Raw genomic sequence first — 17823 nt, 5'->3', positions numbered from 1 at the left:
ACACGTCGAAGATTGAAATCGGCCATTTTGGTTTCATGTGATTTCCTCTCGTAAAAATGTTGTTTTTGCCTATCAGCTTTTGCTCACACCTAGATGAAAGCTGGTAGAGGTATTTATGACTGTGGTCATGTATCAAGCATAACAGCACGGTCGGCGAGGTCAAAGAATTGATACATGACAACCGGGAAGACAAAGCCAGAAAGTGAGATCGTGATTAGCGTATGGGGGAAGTTAAGCTCCTAGCTTTTTTTCTTGGCAAGAGAATTTGATGGTTTCCACTCGCTTTCTCTCGTTGTCGAGTCCAAGGTAAGCTTAAATTATTGTTTTATTTTGTACGCACACATTGAAATTCTGCCTGTGTTAGTATCGCAAGCTCGAAATTTGTAAACTTGTTTTTAAATACTAAGGGGAAAAAAAAATTCGAATCGCCTTATCTTTTAGTTTTGTTGTCGTTCACACTACATTTCTTTTGTATTCCATGCAGTTCGACCAGAGTGAAAATTTCTTCATGGATGATATGCAAGACAACCTACATGTGCGATTGGGTAAATATACACTGCAATATTTTAGTCATGGATGAACAAATTAAGTCCAAGAGACTGTGTAAATCTATGTTTTTTTTTCTTTTTTGCAAGAAAGATATGCTGTCCAATTGTGTCAAAATGCTAGACGCATGGTGGCTGGTGATGTAGAGTGGTTTTGAATGTTTGTTTGTTTGTGTTTTTTCGCTCCTAAAAATGAGAGATTTAAACAAATTGACATCAAAACTTGAATTCTGGAGAAGGGAATTGCTTGATACTTGTCAACATAAGTATGTTCTGTAATCGTTGCAAAAATCTATGAGAAGAGACATATCCGCAATTCTTTTGAATATTACTGCATTGCTAGCGAGACTGGCACAAACTATTACCAAGATATATAGGAATAAAATACCGTGATGTTTGTTTCCAAGAAAGAAAACTATTGTTATTTTACTTGTATGCACTACAATATGTAGTACCTTATTATTGTATTGCACCAAGCTGGGTGACTTCTTCCTACAGCTGACTAAAGGTGCACTTTTTTCAGGCTGGAGGTATCATAAGACTTAATAGGACAGGGATTTCAAACATTAATTGATTATTTATCCCAGAAATAAGATCTAGCGGGCCACATTAGGTTTGCGAATGGGGCTTCAGGCTAGAAGGTACATACATATGAAAGGAAAGCCTTTCCTGTCAAGAACACTGTTAAATAGATAGGTCTTTGACCTTGGGCCAGAGCCTCCTTGTAAAAAACTTTGTTACTTCCCTTCCTCCTCTCCATGGACAAACCTTATAAATTGTAAATAAAACCATTCCTTTCACCTCAGGTTCATGATTGACACAAAACTGTCTGACATTGTTCTTATAATATTGAAGAAAATATTTTTTTTCTATAGATTTCCTGTTTACCCGCAAGCTACAATCAAATTGTTTATGTTTGACTTAGCCTAAAATAAACAAGATTTTGCCAATATCCATGTCTCACTATAATTAAGTGAAATTGGACAAAATACTCTTGGCAGTCCTGGCATTCTCAAGTTGATTGTCTAAACTAAATTGCAAAATCATCTATTGTAATTTTTGGCATAATAGTAATCATTGTTATACAGCTGTTTCATAATGTTAACTGAACAAGGACCATAACCAATTTACCTTGACCCAAAATGCACTGCTGACTCATATTCATAATTATATTGTCAATTTTGGACTGAGTGGTAAATATGGTGAACTCTCGTTTAATAATATCATTTTGAAACAGACTGTTGTTATTCTTTGACACTACATCATGTACAAGTTAATATGATAACAATGTGCCAATTCCAATCAAAATTAATTATTATCCATGTTAAAATTTATAAGCTGTCTGGGTAAACAACCTGTTATTTGGTTTTTCTATTTCTTTTCTATTTCGAGCAGTCTGGCCTCGAGCCCTGGCTGGGAACATTGTATTGTGTTCTTGAGCAAGAAACTTAACTCTCACAGTGCCTCTTTCCACTCAGGTGTATAAATAAGTACTGGCAAATTTAATATTGCGGGGTAACCCTGCGATTGACTAGCATCCCATCCAGGGGTAGTAGAAATACTCCTAGTCGCAGAAACCGGGATGTGCCGACCTGATGGGCCACTTGGGCCATATGCAGACTTTACTTCCACTTCGAAGTTGCTGCTTGCCTCTTTTTTAGAACGAATGCTCGTGCAAAACATTTTACATGAACATGACTTGATTTTCGAGAGAATGAACGTACAGGTGATATGCATTTTCATACGAATAGTTTTGCACAAAGACTCGTTTTGCCACAGAGGCAAAAATAAACTATTCATCCATGAGCTGGCTCAGGGAGTGTTTGATTTTTTTTCTGTTTTACCACAACTTAAAATGAGTAAGAAATATCTAGCTAAGAATTTTCCTATCGATAGCGAATCAGACTTCTGCGAAAGCAAGCACTTGAGACATTTCTATCGAGGATTTTCAGAAGTGAGGCATTTATAACGAGGAGTTTCAGAGCTGTATCCGATATGTATAAACATACAACACCAGAAGATCAAACTTACAAGTCCCCCAAGCTGATGCTTATGCGAGTTATGTTAACTCAGGAAAACGGCTTTTGTGTTTCAGTGAATCTTCATAAAAATGGTCATAAACAGCACACAAACACTAAAAAAAAAAATATTCAAGTTCCCAAACATTTTATGGCTTTTTTGAGAACGTTAGTGATGGCTCGCACTATCCATGGAAGAATTATGTGTGTTTGCTGTTGCTCATTGCAGATATTTGCCATGAATTAGAGTTTATTTACAACACTACGGAATATGCATCTTACTTAAGGTGACAATGGAGCCAAGGAGACAAATCAAATTTCGTAGATTTAATTACATAGCGGGTAGTTAATCCGAAATTGTCAGCATAGTTATTATTCTTTAATTATTCTTTTTTTTTTTTTTTTTTAACTGTCCAATTAAGGATTAATTTGGATAGTTTCAGATAGGATTTTCCTTTAAAAACAGGCAAACTGTCCAATTTAGAAAATATAGGACAGTTTGTCTGAGCCAATCAAGTCCCAGAAAATACAATAGGTAATAGAAACTAGTCAGTCAGCACAAAGCGTAGCGTCAACAAAGCATAGCGTCAGCGCTGTTGCCGCTTTTTGTGGTTGTCAATGGCGGAGTTAAGCGTCGGAGATTTACCAAATATTTCCATTTCCCATGACCTTTTCAACGATATCACCGCAAACGAGAGATTTGCCAGAAGAGGAGCTTGCCAACCTGAGAGGCAACAAGAAGCTATTTCTCAGAAAGAAATGGTGTTTCGTTTCCGGAAAGGTATTCAAAGTCTGAGAAAGGCCGGGGTTTTGATATCTTGTGCATGGGAAGTCCTGGGGTGAGAGCGATATGTGCTAATGCGCCGCTTTGTACCGCACTGATCTGCTCAGTTGTCAGAGCCTGGGGTTTTTCGGCCAGGTGAGGTTTAGTACTGAACCTATTGTAAAAGAGAAAGGGCCAATTAGTTTAAGTTGTCTACACATGTATCAGTTATTACAGTGAACGCGCTTCGAAATGTATTTACTTGTGATACTTCACTTTGACTCTGCCCTAGAGGAGAGGGGGGGAGGTGGTGCTCCATTACATCAGCTATATAGGTATGTCCAGCGTCAGAGGACATACAGAAGAAGTCAGAAGTAGTCAGAAGTAGAGTATCGATTCTGGTCATTTTGGTCTCAAACTGGGTATGGTTTTTGCACTCTAGTCTTGAATTGGGTATGTTTTTTTTAGAAGAAGCTACTTTTTTCATCATTATCGATAAGACCAGCAACTAAAGCCATTCACAATACCTTTAACATCATTCTGAACCAGAGAACTACGGCAGGTCTGAAACAGGGTAGTAATTTAAGGGTCAGGCCATAAATAGGTTAGAAAAATCGCACACTTTGGTTTAAATAGGGTAAGTGCTTTGGGAAGCGGGCCGCACAGCCCCGCCATTTTTTTCAGAAATTCAAAGTATTGTGTGTGAGGCTAAATAAAGCTTAGAGGCAAAAGTATCTGACGCATAATTTTTCCATTTCTGTGCCGGGCAGTCCTTTATTCGAATGGATGCGGCACTCTACGTTTCGTTGGCAGTGACGCAGTATATTTTTCTTTTCAAAAAGGACGCCTCATGTGTGACGACAGTTGTGCAATTATTCCTCCACTTTCGCTTGAATATTATGAAGCTAGAATAAAAATGCTATCAGCGTTCTCATAGAAACCAGCTCTTAAAATGCCGCAGTATGTCGAAATACAAATTTTCATATGTTTTAAAAGCGTGCTCTAAGAAGTAAAGCTACTGGAATTTTGGCGGAAAATTCAAGAAATTCAACTATTAAAATCTGGAAAATGTCGACACCTACGATATGAAGAAAACCTCATAAAAAGCCATATTGAGCCTATTTTTCAATATAACAACGTTAATTAAATTACAATATGATGAACTAGTTACCTTCCATAATATATCGTATCTGTAGTATCGTCCAAACCCACCAAGCGCGTGTTCTTTTCCCTTAAACAGCCACAGAAAAGGGGCAGGATTGTTATTCCTGACAAGTGTTCTGATTGACCAAAATTATGTCGCCGTAGTTGTGACCTTAATCGCATTTAAATCAAGCACGGAAACAGATATCTTCGTTTCTCTAGAATACATCGTTTCAGTAAGACTTAGGAACATTTAAGTCGCCAATTATTTCTACCTGCATGACATTTTAATTTCCTTTTCTTTCCGTGCCACGAAAAAAAAAAATTAGTTTCGAGAAGGTATTTTTGCTGAACATGTTTACCTTGTGAATTACAAGCGTTTACCAGATAACATTGATACTCACTATGTCAACAAATCACTCTGAAACGGAAAACAGTACCATTTCTTTGTTGAACTAAACAAAACTAACTGCTTCCATCGGCTTAAAATATCGCATTGGCCGTGGACAAATCGCGTGGTGTGGCGGTGTCTCTACTTCGAAAATACATTTTTGTATATTTCTTTTTCACTATCACCATCAAGTCCAGTTCGCAGTTTTCTTGTGTAAGATAATACCGAGAAACGAGAGTTTCACTGAAATGTTGCAAATGACACATTTTGTTGCGATGCACCGAGTTTTTTGGCTGAAATTTTGCCGCCGTATTTACAAACTCATTTTTGGCCAATCAAAAATGGGCGTGGAAAAAGGTCATAAGGTTATTCATCAATATCTCAGCAAATATTTACAGGAGAATAATCTACTATATCTCATTTAAAAGAGCATAAAAAAATACTCTCTAGAAAAAAAAAGCTTTCCTTCATGGAAGCTAGTAGTAATTTTTAAACAATTTAAATACATTAAACTTCACAAAAAAAAAAGGCAAAAAATGTAAAAAAATATTTAAAAAATGTATTTCCACTCCACTGGTCAAATTTGATGTAGAAATAAATAATTTTCCTTAATTTATCAGCAAACACATCCTGAAAATAGAGCGAAAAACCATCGAAACCGAATTTTTTTGGATTATTTTTTTTATCTAATTAAAAATCTCGCATTTCTGTTACCATGGCGACAGCTATTGGAATATTAACTCAGATCGAGTTACGCGTCCTTTCGAAAAGTGTGTTTACTCAACGAAACAAAGCCTTTTTCCAAAGTTCCTGAGCTCTACGATCCCAAAAATGATTCAAGACACATAAAGCAAGAATTATTCAAGATTGCAAACGGAAAAACGGCGGTCCGAAGGGAATTTAGTCGCATTTGAACAACATGCGTGGATTTGAATAGCACATGGCGAAGGTCATGCAAGCTCACTTACCTAAAATTTTCGCTTCTAATTTCTTGTTAACCGTAAAATTATATTCGTATTTACTTCAAATACCTTTAGGAATGCTGTCCGCTTCCGAAAACATCTTCAGGACGTTGAAATCATGGACATCGCTCGCTCAACAAAACGCGGCCATTTTGACTTGAAATTGTGTGATTTCGCAATGTCGTCATGTAGGCCACATTGAAGCATTCCACGTGAAACTAACCATGTACTTAGGTAAATTATCTCTAGTTTTATTTCCCCAAATTTCAGGGGAAACGAAAATAATCCGATATTTTTGGAATGTTTTTAGTCATCAATCCTGAAGCATTGAAATTTATAGAGCGTGACAGGTAAGAGTAAACAATTGCGGACTTTACTCTGATTGGATATTACAAATCACTTTGTAAATAGTTCACCCCTGAACTGAAAACAATACCGTTTCGTTTCTGAAGAAACGAAACAAAAACCAAAACCAGAACACCTCCAAGAGTACAAAAACTTGGCTGAAAGTTTTCAACGAGTGGAAAGTACATTTAACGGAGCGAGAAAGTTGGAAGATATCCCTTGTCATGAGCTAGATGAAATTCCTTGCCGTTTTTTCGCTGAAATTCGAAAAAAAGATGGTCACGAATACGAACCAGAAAGTTTGGCTGTCATGCAGTGCTCGTTGGACCGTCATATGAAAAACTGTGGTAGAAACTACAGCGATCGTGAATTTGCAAATTCAAGGCAACAACTTGAAGCGAAAGCAAGAGAATTACGAGCGCAGCGTTACGGAAAGCGAAAAAATGCTTCTCGTGCTTTAAGTGAAGCAGACTAAGAATTCCTCTGGAGTTCAGGTCACCTTGGTAAACATTCTGCCCAAGCTCTAGTCAATGTAAACTTCAAAAATGTCACTGAACACTTTGGCCTTCGTGAGAGACAAGAGCACTATTCAATGATGGTGGAAGATCTCAACATCATAACAAGTCCTGATAGCGCTGTAAAATACGTTACCATTAAAGAAGGACCTACCAAATCGAGGCAAGGAGGGCTACGGATTGCCCAAAGGGCTGTAAAACCCAAGATGTTCGCGACTGGGGGCGAAAAATGTCCGGTTATGCTTTTGGAAGAAATGTTATCCAGACGTCCACCTGAACTAAAAAAACTGTGGGCCATTCTACTTGACAACTATTTCAAAACCAAAGGGCCAAGTTTGGTTTAGCAGACAGCGAATGAGTGAACAAAAAAATTGTAAAAATAACGAAGGACATGGCTGTAAAGTCTGGTTTAACAGCCACCACTGCTAAGAAAATTACCAACCATTCGAGCAGAAAAACGTGTACAAAAGCTAAAGAATGCTAGTGTCCCCAGAGACAAAACCATTGATGTACATGTAACAGGACACCGCAATGTTCTCAGCCTAAATTCCTATGAAGGGGATGACGAGAACCAGGCGAAAGAACTCTCAAATATAATCAATGGATGCAAGCAAAAGAGTGACACTCAACAACACAGTAACAGGCGCAGCCATAATGTAAAAGAGAGACTACCTCTTCAAGCTAAGCTCGTACCTCCAGCAACAACTTTAGCACTATCAATAACTTCACAGGTACAGTGAATTTTTATGGTGGGTTTCCTGGGTTTCCTGGGTTTCCTGGGTTTCCTGGGCCATCTAATGTGCAAATGCCATCTTACCAAAGCACAGAACCTCAGCGTTCATGGAAAAGGATCAGAGCTCCTGTACTCTCAGACTCAGATGAGGACTAAGTATTGTTGACTAAGTTACAAAAACTATCATTTTTTGCACCCCAAATGGATTTAATAGCATTATTTACTGCAATTTTGCCCTCTTTAATGTTCGTTTGTGTAGATAATATTTTTTTCTATTTATAGCTGCATTTAGTATTGAATAATTTGAAAAGTAAAAAAAGAAAAAGAAAAAGAAAAATACCGAATAAGAAACAAATATTTTTTTACACCTTCGAAACTTAATATTTTATTCCATTATTTTCTTATCATAAATTTCTCCACTCCTCATTCCATATTGCAAGTGTTTTATTGCTACAAAACTCATTTTATTTTACACTTTTGTAATTTGCGGTATTCGTTTTTTCCATTCTATTATTGTTATTCTGCGTGATTATGGCATTCCATTCTGCCGAATATTTTGGAAATAAAAACAATTCACAATATTTTAGCGTCCCTTTCTTTAAGGATAATAGCTTGACTGAGCAATGCCCAATAACTGACTAGCTATATAATTAATAAGTAAGAGAACTACATGCTGTCCGATTTTGGAAATAATATATTGGATTCAAAAAATTCTTCTGACAGCCAAATTTGGCAGTCCTCAGAATTTTTTTCATCCAGTTATTTCCAAATTGGACAGCATGTAGTCCTATTACATATACAAATCATTACTGCGCTTTGAGTTTGATAATTGTAGAACATGATCCAGTGGATTTCGTTTAAAGATAGCCTTTCTTGTTGTAGAGACAGTAAACCAAAGCCAAGTTTCTTTGTGCATAAATAGGTATCAAATGGACATTTTTTGGAAGGGGTCCCCCTAACTTGGAGGTAATAAAATGTTTTGACCTGCTATTTTTGCCATGATCATTCAATCACCAAACCCAACATTTGTTCCAAGTTTGAGCGAAATCGGTGTTTTGAGCTGTATCACCTCCTGCCTGGTTCTGTTTTCTCATGGACACACTCTTAATTAAAAGCTACTGGACAACCGTGCGATGGACTGACATCCCTCCCAGGGAAAGTATGAATATTTTTAGTCTCTTGATGTTAACATAAGCGCCATCTAAATCAGCTACTTAGCTCGAACGAAGAATTTACCAAATGTCTATCTTGTTTGCTAATATTTTTTCAAACATTTAAGACTATAAGCCCGTGGCTAGCAACTGAGTGACACTACAACTTGTTTTCCGTTGTAACGTCTTCGCTGCAAACTCAGCCACTATTGCTTTGCACCTGTTCCCCTTGACCACTACGTCTGCAGGACCCCATCCTGTCCTCAGATATGACAAAGGATTTATTCGACCAACTCCATGTATTCTGCGACACTTCATGTAACAACTGCATCCATTTGAGAACTTATTTGCCATTTTCAAAGGTAAATATAAGAGCTGTCTTTGTCGCCGATGTCGTCATTGCTTAAACTTAATTCCTAATGATTCTGGGTAAAACCTCGCTCTGAGACTGTTTAAGAAGACGGCGAAACTAACCAGTTAACCAAAGGAGCCTAACGTATTCTAGCCTCTTTTGAAAACCAAAAGTTACTCCTAATTGTATTCACCAATTCCTGTGACCAAAGTATCTAACGAAGGCAACCAGTCTACTTACCAGCACTGGCACTGCCACAGTAACGAGGTTTGCATCTAGGGTTCTTCTGTAACTCATAGACGTAATAAGAACTGCAGTTCTTCACTTTAATTAGGCTCCTCCGAAGACAGCAAGAATTATTACCAGTAAAACAGACGTTACGAATCACCGCACCTTCGGTGACTGTCGGGTGCGAGCCATTAAGCCAACCTTGGTACTCAACACCGCAGTGTCCTTTGGGAACGCATTTGTCTGTTATTCTATCCCCCGCAGCTCCTTGGAAACGGTACCAGCCACTTCTATCGCATGTCCTAGTACTGTGCGATGCACCTTCCTGAGAGCAGTCTACTGTACTCAGAACTGTGTAATTTTTACATCCTTCCTCTTAAATAGAAACATGCCGTTTCGTTAGTTCTAAAACTCTATTTTTTTGTTATTGTTTGGTATTTCATCTCTTGTGTTTAGGGGATCTGCTCTTTCATACATTTCAGAATTTTTCAAAATATCAAAACGTTTTATAAGTTTAAATCATTTAGATTCTGCAATAGGCCCTTTGCAGCTAGGCCATTACGTGACCTGCTATTCATAAAATTATGGAGTGTTAAAGAATGCCAGAAATGGAAAAGGCATGCTGAAAACATGAAAATGGCCAACTTTGAGCCTTCTGGCAATAATGAATGAAATTTTATGACGGTTTGAGTTTTTAAAAAAAATCAAGAAGATTTGTGTCAAAAAAGTTCAAGACCTTGCTCTCCAGCAACATTTTCCATTGATCTCTTCTAAATTTGCCGAAAATTCAAACATTCGTATAAACTTACCCTTTAATGCCAGGGGCCTTAAACTTGACAATTTTGCTATGCAAAGTGGCCATTTCTTACATTAAGTAACACAACAACACTCGATCCCGACAGCTACTTGGAAACTACCCAACCAACTAACTCATCACCAGGTCCCGGTCTCATCTCATCCTACGTTTTTCATTGAGCGTGGTCTGCATCGTTTATTTACAGCCAGCGGGGAAAACTATGCCAGTCAGCTATATTGTCTCATCTTCATTTGTTTTTAGGCTTGTGTGAGCTTATTCTTTTTCTTGTCGCCTAAAATACATATTCTAAACCAATCAGAGATAGATATTGACACAACATATCAATGCAACTTACCAGCACCGGCGTTACCGCAATACCTATAATTGCAACGAGTCCTCCGTAACTTATAAATGTAATAACCACTACAGTTCTTTACGTTAATGTCGAGACTCCAACCACAGCATTTTTGTGGCCAGCTAAAACAGACGCTACGAATCACAACACCTTCCATGACAGTTGGGTGTGCACCAGAAAGCCAACCTGGAAATCTAGTATCGCAGCGTTTCGTGAGAACACATTTGTCCGGCATCCGATCCCCAGCATCTCCTTGGAAACGGTACCAACCAGTTACAAGTTTGTTATCGCATCTTGGATGTGGCGTTAAGTCATATCCTTGAGCGCGATCAGTTTCATTCAGAACGGTATAATTTGCACAGCCATCCACTTTAAATAGAAACATACTGCTCAGTTATAGCTAGCCAAAACTTCATTCTTTGTTTAGGGTATATCTTTTTTTATGCACAGGCTTGCCATACGGCCTTACATACCTGCTTTTTAGAGTTAAGAAAAATATATTTTAAATCACTTAGACCCCGCTTTTCCGACAACCTATCCAGTACCCTAGTTAGTAGGAGGCAAACCGAGGCACTTGCATGCCTCCGTCTATTTTTTTTTCCTTTCTCGTTTTTGTTGTTTGTAGTCATCATAAACACCCTTAACACCTATGAAGATAATTTTACCATGGACGTGGCCTGGATCATAATATTTTTCTGGCTACGGCCCTGCTATCAAATGAATGCAACTTACAAGCACCGCCATTGCCGCAATAACGACAGCTGCAATAAGGTCTCCTCTGTAACTCATACACGTAATAACCAGTACAGTTCTTCACTTTAACGATGTTACTCTGACCACAGCAGTTATCTTGCCCGCTATAACAGACTTTACGTGAAACCACACCTTCGGTGACAGTCGGGTGTTCACCATTAAGCCAACCTGGATTTTTAGTACCGCAGCGTTTCGTGAGAACACATTTGTCCGGCATCCGATCTCCAGCGGCTCCTTGGAAACGGTGCCAACCAGTTACCAGGTCCTTATCGGATCTCGAATACGGCGGGAATGCGTTTCCTTGAGCGCGGTCTGCTTCATTTAGAACTGTGTAATTTGTACAACCATCCACTTAAGTAAGAAACATAAAAGGATGGTTAAAGTCTTGAAAAAACTTTATTAACCATTTTATTGTGTTTTTGTTTTCTATTTTTATTTATATATTTTTTTGTTAAACAATATTCCTCACTGTTTTCCCAAAAGCACCTAGGCTTATTAAGAGCAGCTTCGCCTAAATATCAACGAGACTTGGAAATAGCGAAAAAATCGAATTTCTTCAAACTCACCCAGAATGAAGCCCTGCGGGTACTAGTTACAAAAAAATTGTTTTAAGTTCGATAAATCAAAAATTATTTTTTTCCGCAATTTTTTCCTTTCGATGCCCGAAATTGGCCAAAATCCATCGAAAATGAGCGGCATATTCAGAGGCTCGTAAACTCAAAAGTAAAAATCTTCATTACAAACTGATTGCACGTCGTATTTGTACTTCCTTTCTTGTCTATTTAGAGCTAAATAGATCGTGATTTGATTAGAACAAAAATATTTGATGAATTTTCTAAATTAACGACCCAAGACAGCTTTACAAGAGGTCTACATTTAGCCTATTTTCAAATGCTAAAAAAACGTTCTGGTACACGGCTTTTCTTTTGGGGTTGCCCATGGAAACTGTCAGTGGAGTTCAGTTGGTTTTACGACAAACATGCGGTTGGCATGTGCATGGAATTTATGGCAGCGGGCAGGTCACGGAACATTAAACATTTCTTCTTTTAGAGCTTTCCAAATCTTGGTCCAGCTTCTTTTGAAGGTTAATCCAAGAAGACCACTCTTCTATAAATATGAATATTCAGGTAAGTATCGGCTAACATACTTCAAGTTTGCAAATTTCACTGGAATTGACTTCAATTCAATTTTCAGCAAACAAAGTTATTGTATCAAAATGCGCCCTTTAGCTCCTTCTTTGACTCTGTAAGATTTCATATCTGGAAATAGTTTCTTGCAATCATGGTTTCGGAGAGATATCACTAGAAATTGTTTCAAAATAACGAAGCGTTTGCTTTTCTTCCGGGTTTTCTTGCAGTAATCGGTTTCGTTACACTTGGGTCAAAGGTCACGTTTTCAGGAAGAAGTGCTGCATTTAGTTCGCTATCTCAGCGCTCGCGATTTTTTTACCCAGAAATTTTATTTCACTAATTTGAAGAAGAAACAATGCTCTTTCAGACCAAACTAGACGTTTTGGGAAAAGCCGTGTACCAGAACGCCTTTTTAGCATTTAAAAATAGGCTAAATGTAGACCTCTTGTAAAGCTGTCTTGGGTCGTTAATTTAGAAAATTCATCAAATATTTTTGTTCTAATCAAATCACGATCTATTTAGCTCTAAATAGACAAGAAAGGAAGTACAAATACGACGTGCAATCAGTTTGTGATGAAGATTTTTACTTTTGAGTTTACGAGCCTCTGAATATGCTACTCATTTTCGATGGATTTTGGCCGATTTGGGGCATCGAAACGAAAAAATTGCGGAAAAAAAATAATTTTTGATTTATCGAACTTAAAACAATATTTTTGTAACTAGTACCCGTAGGGCTTCATTCTGAGCGAGTTTGAAGAAATTCGATTTTTTCGCTATTTCCAAGTCTCGTTGATATTTAGACGAAGCTGCTCTTGAGGAGGATTACAATATTACAATCTTTACTTCATTTATTCACACTCACACACAATCTCAAACACAACCACAAACAACACGCAACAATTACGCTGAAAACAACGAGTTAAGGTGAAATTTTATCTAAGCCGTATTATGATTCGCACTGTCTTACTTTTTTTTAGAGTCAAACTAAATATTTAAGCTCATTATATATTTTACATGCAAATCAGTTATACTTCCCTATTAAGGCAACATTATAAGTGGAACTTACAACCTTCGGCACAGCTATACAGGGAAACCTTTATTAAGCGGACCCCACATTAAGCGGACCCCATATTAAGTGGAGATCAGTACTAGACACCCGTGCATTTCGTGGAGCCGATGTCAACAGCGATCACCACCGAGTCATCGCAAAGATCAAGTTGCGGCTGTTTTGAGTTGAGAAGAACAAAAACAGATTAAGGAAGTACAACAACGCCAAGCTCAAAGTGCCTGAGGCGGCGCAGAGCTTCAAAATCGAACTTCGGAACAGATTTAGTTGCCTGGCAGATGATGAGGCCAATAACAGTGATGATCATACTCAAGATGTGGAAAATGACTGGAAGAAGATCAAGCAAACTTACCAAAAAATAGCTGAAAAGGTTCTGGGGTTTCAGTCAAGGTCAAACAGACCATGAATCAGTGCTGAAAGCTCGAAGAAAATAGATGACAGGAGAGAGTTGAAAAGGAAAATGGATTCCACCAGATCAGAAAGGGTCAGGGAGCAGCTCAGAAATGCATATTCAACAAAAAACAAGGAGGTGAAGAAACAGCTCATGAAAAAAAGACAAGAATTCCTGGATAGAGAAGGTCGCCGAGGAAGCACAGAAAGCAGCGGAGCAGGGCCACCTTAAAACAGTTTATGACGCTATCAGGAAACTGTCAAGCAAGAAGGGCAAGACCATGGATATGATAAAGAGCAAAGAGGAAGTGTTGCTGACAAAACAAGACGACATTCAAAAGCAATGGAAGGAGCATTTCCTTGAATTCTTAAATCGCTCAGCACCTGAAGATACAGGAGAGTTTGATGACGAGGATGTGATTCCTGAATCTGAAGCAATTATTTACGTTGATGTACCAACAGAGGCTGAAATCTATGCAGCCTTTAAGGAGAAGAAGAACGGAACCGCTGGGGGAGTTGATAGTTTGACCGTTGAGATTCTAAAGGCAGATTTAGAAACATCTGTGGATGTCTTACACTACTTCTTGCATAAGGTGTGGGAGCAAGAACAAATACCGGAGGACTGGCAACGGGGATTGATAGTGAAACTGCCAAAGAAAGGCGATCTCACCGAATGCAACAATTGGAGAGGCATAACGCTTATGGTGGTTGCAACAAAAGTTCTGGGCAGAATCATAATTACACGAATACGGGATGGAATTGATAATAAATTACGTCAATCACAGGTAGGTTTCAGGAAGTGCCGCGGTACAACGGAGCAAATATTTATACTGCGCAATATCATTGAACAGTGAATTGAATGGAACGCTAACCTTTATGTCTGCTTTGTCGACTTCGAGAAAGCATTTGATTCCGTAGATCGTTACGTACTGTGGAGGATTATGAGGAGCTACAGCATTCCTGAGAAGATTGTGAAGATGGTGAAAGTTATGTACAGTGGGAGTGAATGCGCTGTAATTGATTGGTCAGGTCGTGTACGATTGGTTCGAGATCAAAACCGGTGTTAAGTGGCAGTCTCTGTAAAAGCGGTCCACTGCATTTCTGGTCGGAAAAATGTTTTCCCTCAAACTTTTCTCAGTGAACTATCTTGGGTTATAAGTAAATACAAAGGCTTTAGTTTTTGCAAATACGTCAAAATAATTTTTTTAGAGCTCACAACAATCATAGCCGGAAAACGCCTAAATTTGAGCGTTCCAAAGACGGAAACAAGCTCGCTGCTCAAAGACCACCAAACATAACAAAAAAATTGTTATTATCCCTATATTAAGTAATCCTTTAAGGGTAAGAAATGCACGTTACTTCTGATATATTTTGTTTTGGGGATCCTGAAAATTTATCTATTACCACCCGTTAATTGTTATATCACTTTCTGAAAACCTGCGAAAGTAGCTTGTCTTCGCTGGCGTTTATTTCCCAAGTCCAGAACCGACCGCTCAAAACTCCAACTGAATTCTGCTAAACAAGGGTTGGGAAGCATAGAAATGTAAAAATACCTTGCGCTTTTTATCTTCGTTTCCCACAGCGACTTCGAACTTTCTGTGCTTTGTGCGATTCTCACACTTCATTATGCAAATTACGTTGTCACGCTAATTCAGATTGTTTTCAAGATACAGGGATCCAACAAAAACTAAAACTCAGAAACGGTTTAAATAGGTAGCATTGCTGAATTATTAGCAGTGATCTCCAGACGCTTTGTGGAAAAATCAGGAAAACGTGGCCGGAATATTTGCAAATTTAGTCACGGTCCATTACTTCTATTAGTCCTGTTTATAGACCGGTCAGTTTGCGAAACTTTTCTAGTGTTTTGATTCTTTCTTTCCATTTTCTGCTGATGTTTCTAAAGTGAACCGTACTATTTAGCCGATGTTAAAACTTGAAAATTGATATCAAATCTTGAGAGAACACTGTAACAGAAATCGACAACATCGTGACTTTCGTAATCTCAGCTGTGTTGCACAAGCCACAAAGATTTTACCTCCTTATCTGCTTCAGACACTGCAAAGTCAACCAATGTGTACAGGTTCGTACAGTGTGTATTCGCTTTAGCAATACTCATTATCTTACAATGAAACCTTGCTTGCTCTTTGGTCATAATGGAATTGCGATGCATTTGGAAAACACTTCGAAATGAGCATCGACTTGGTGGACAATTATTGTTCTCCTAACTAAGTAAGTACTTCTTTATTAATAACGTTTTCGTAACCAAATCACTCAGATGACTCTCATATGTTTTACTATACTCCAGAAGAGCGAGAATTAGGATGATCAAAAAGTAAACACGAGGATGAGGACGGGTTGTGTGGTGGGGAGGGTGTCCTGATCTAACAGCTATGTGAACTGAGATCCCTCTCAGGGGCAGCTAATTTGACCTTTTCTCTATGGAGCAGTGCTCCTATTACCTCTGAAACTGCTTTCAATACATTACAGCCGGATAAAACAAAATGTTTTAACCTCTGTGTTATGTAACAAAAGGTGTGTAAGAAAGTTACAATTTGTTGCACGAACCTGAGCCGACTTGAACAGGAACACCATACATTTGATGGCTTTAGTCATTTCAAGATTCACTGAATATCAGCTCTTTGCCGCTTTCTGGTTCCTACCAGGACGCCCGTGATGTGCTGGATACTGACAAGCTGTTCTGGGTCGCCAGAACTTCCCATACGTGTGCCTGTGCTTGGCGCATACGGACATTTGCGCGACAAGCCCTCGCCAAGATAAGCTGTCCCTCTGTTATGGTCTCTCGTGACAAATGGATGGAAGCAAGGTGACTTTCTATGAAGTCATTGCATTGAAGTAAGCTAATGATACCCAATGTTCCTATTGAATCCCACAACGGTCTGTACACGTGCGCGATAAAAAGTACGACATTTTGTTTTGAGATAGGCATCCGTTTAATCTGATTGGTCAGACACGGTGGTAAAATTTAATCATGTAAGCTAGGCTTTAGGCAAAACATTACACAACTAGCACTGAAATTTCTTGCCAAAAATACCCCTAAAATTAAATTACAAAATTGATACTAAACGAGGCCACCAAAACTTAGTTATAAAATTACCTATTCCTGTTGTTGGGCGGTCGCTTTAACGGGTAATAAAAAAAGCCAAAATTGATCTTTTGATATTAATTCTAGCCGCGCAAACTATTTAAAGTTACTATTTAAAATATTTAACTTCGTTCATAAATGATACGGATATACTAATCCACGAAAACCTACAAAGCTAAACCATGTCGCCTTTGAACTTTCAGTTGCCGAATAGAAGACAATAAACAGAATAGAAGCTAATTGAATTGAATGCATTGGTCACAAATTTTTGATTTCAGTATTCATTGTACAAGCTAGCCTTTCACACGTAGTAAAAGCTGAATTTTACATGTTTAAGTGTTAGAACCCTAACTGCAGGCAAATATTGAATTACACATATTACTTTTTTAAATCGTCAATAGAAGAAAAGCTAGATTCAAAAACATGACAAAGTTTCCCGATTATATAGACCAAGTTTCACAGGCAACCAAATTTGCATAATACTTTGGAGCCACCACATCATTTCCCAGCGATTTCCTCACGGCACGGTACAAGGGAACAAATAAGTCACCACTTTCAGCTACTTGAGCCGTCAGTAACTTTTATTTTTGTGTAATCGTTTTTATTTTAGACTTAAGGTGAAATGTAACAATGTTAAAGCGTCTTGAATGTGAACTTGCGTAACAACCTAATTTGCATAATGAACTGTGAGATTCACACAGAGCACAGAAAGTTCGAGGTCGCTGTGGGAAAGAAAGATAAAAAGCGCAAGGTATTTTTACATTTCTATGTTTTCCAACCCTTGTTTAGCAGAATTCAGTTGGAGTTTTGAGCGGCCAGGTCTGGACTTGGGAACTAAACGCCAGCGAAGACAAGCTACTTTTGCAGATTTTCAGAAAGTGATATAACGGGTGGTAATAGATAAATTTTCAGGATCCCCAAAACAAAATATATCAAAAGTAACGTGCATTTCGTACCCTTGAAGGATTACTTAATGTAGGGATAGTAACATTTTTTTTGTTACGTTTGGTGGTCCTTGAGCAGCGAGCTTGTCAATTTAGGAATTTTTCCGTCCTTGGAACGCTCAAATTTAGGCGTTTTCCGG

General features: G+C 38.3%; 1 long non-coding RNA gene and 1 pseudogene across 1 annotated transcript in view; both read left to right on the top strand.

Moving 5' to 3' along the window:
• LOC149114133 (uncharacterized) overlaps positions 1 to 17823 on the top strand; it is a 477513-nt gene that overhangs the window by 449531 nt on the left and 10159 nt on the right. The gene's annotated exons all lie outside the window — the stretch shown is intronic.
• On the top strand, positions 6922 to 7752 carry LOC149114136 (uncharacterized; annotated as a pseudogene).

The sequence above is a fragment of the Orbicella faveolata genome, unplaced genomic scaffold, assembly GCF_042242905.1.
Source record: "Orbicella faveolata isolate gen_17 unplaced genomic scaffold, um_ofav_v1 contig_14, whole genome shotgun sequence".
Lineage (NCBI taxonomy): Eukaryota > Metazoa > Cnidaria > Anthozoa > Scleractinia > Merulinidae > Orbicella > Orbicella faveolata.
This window is presented reverse-complemented; position numbering and strand designations above follow the sequence as displayed.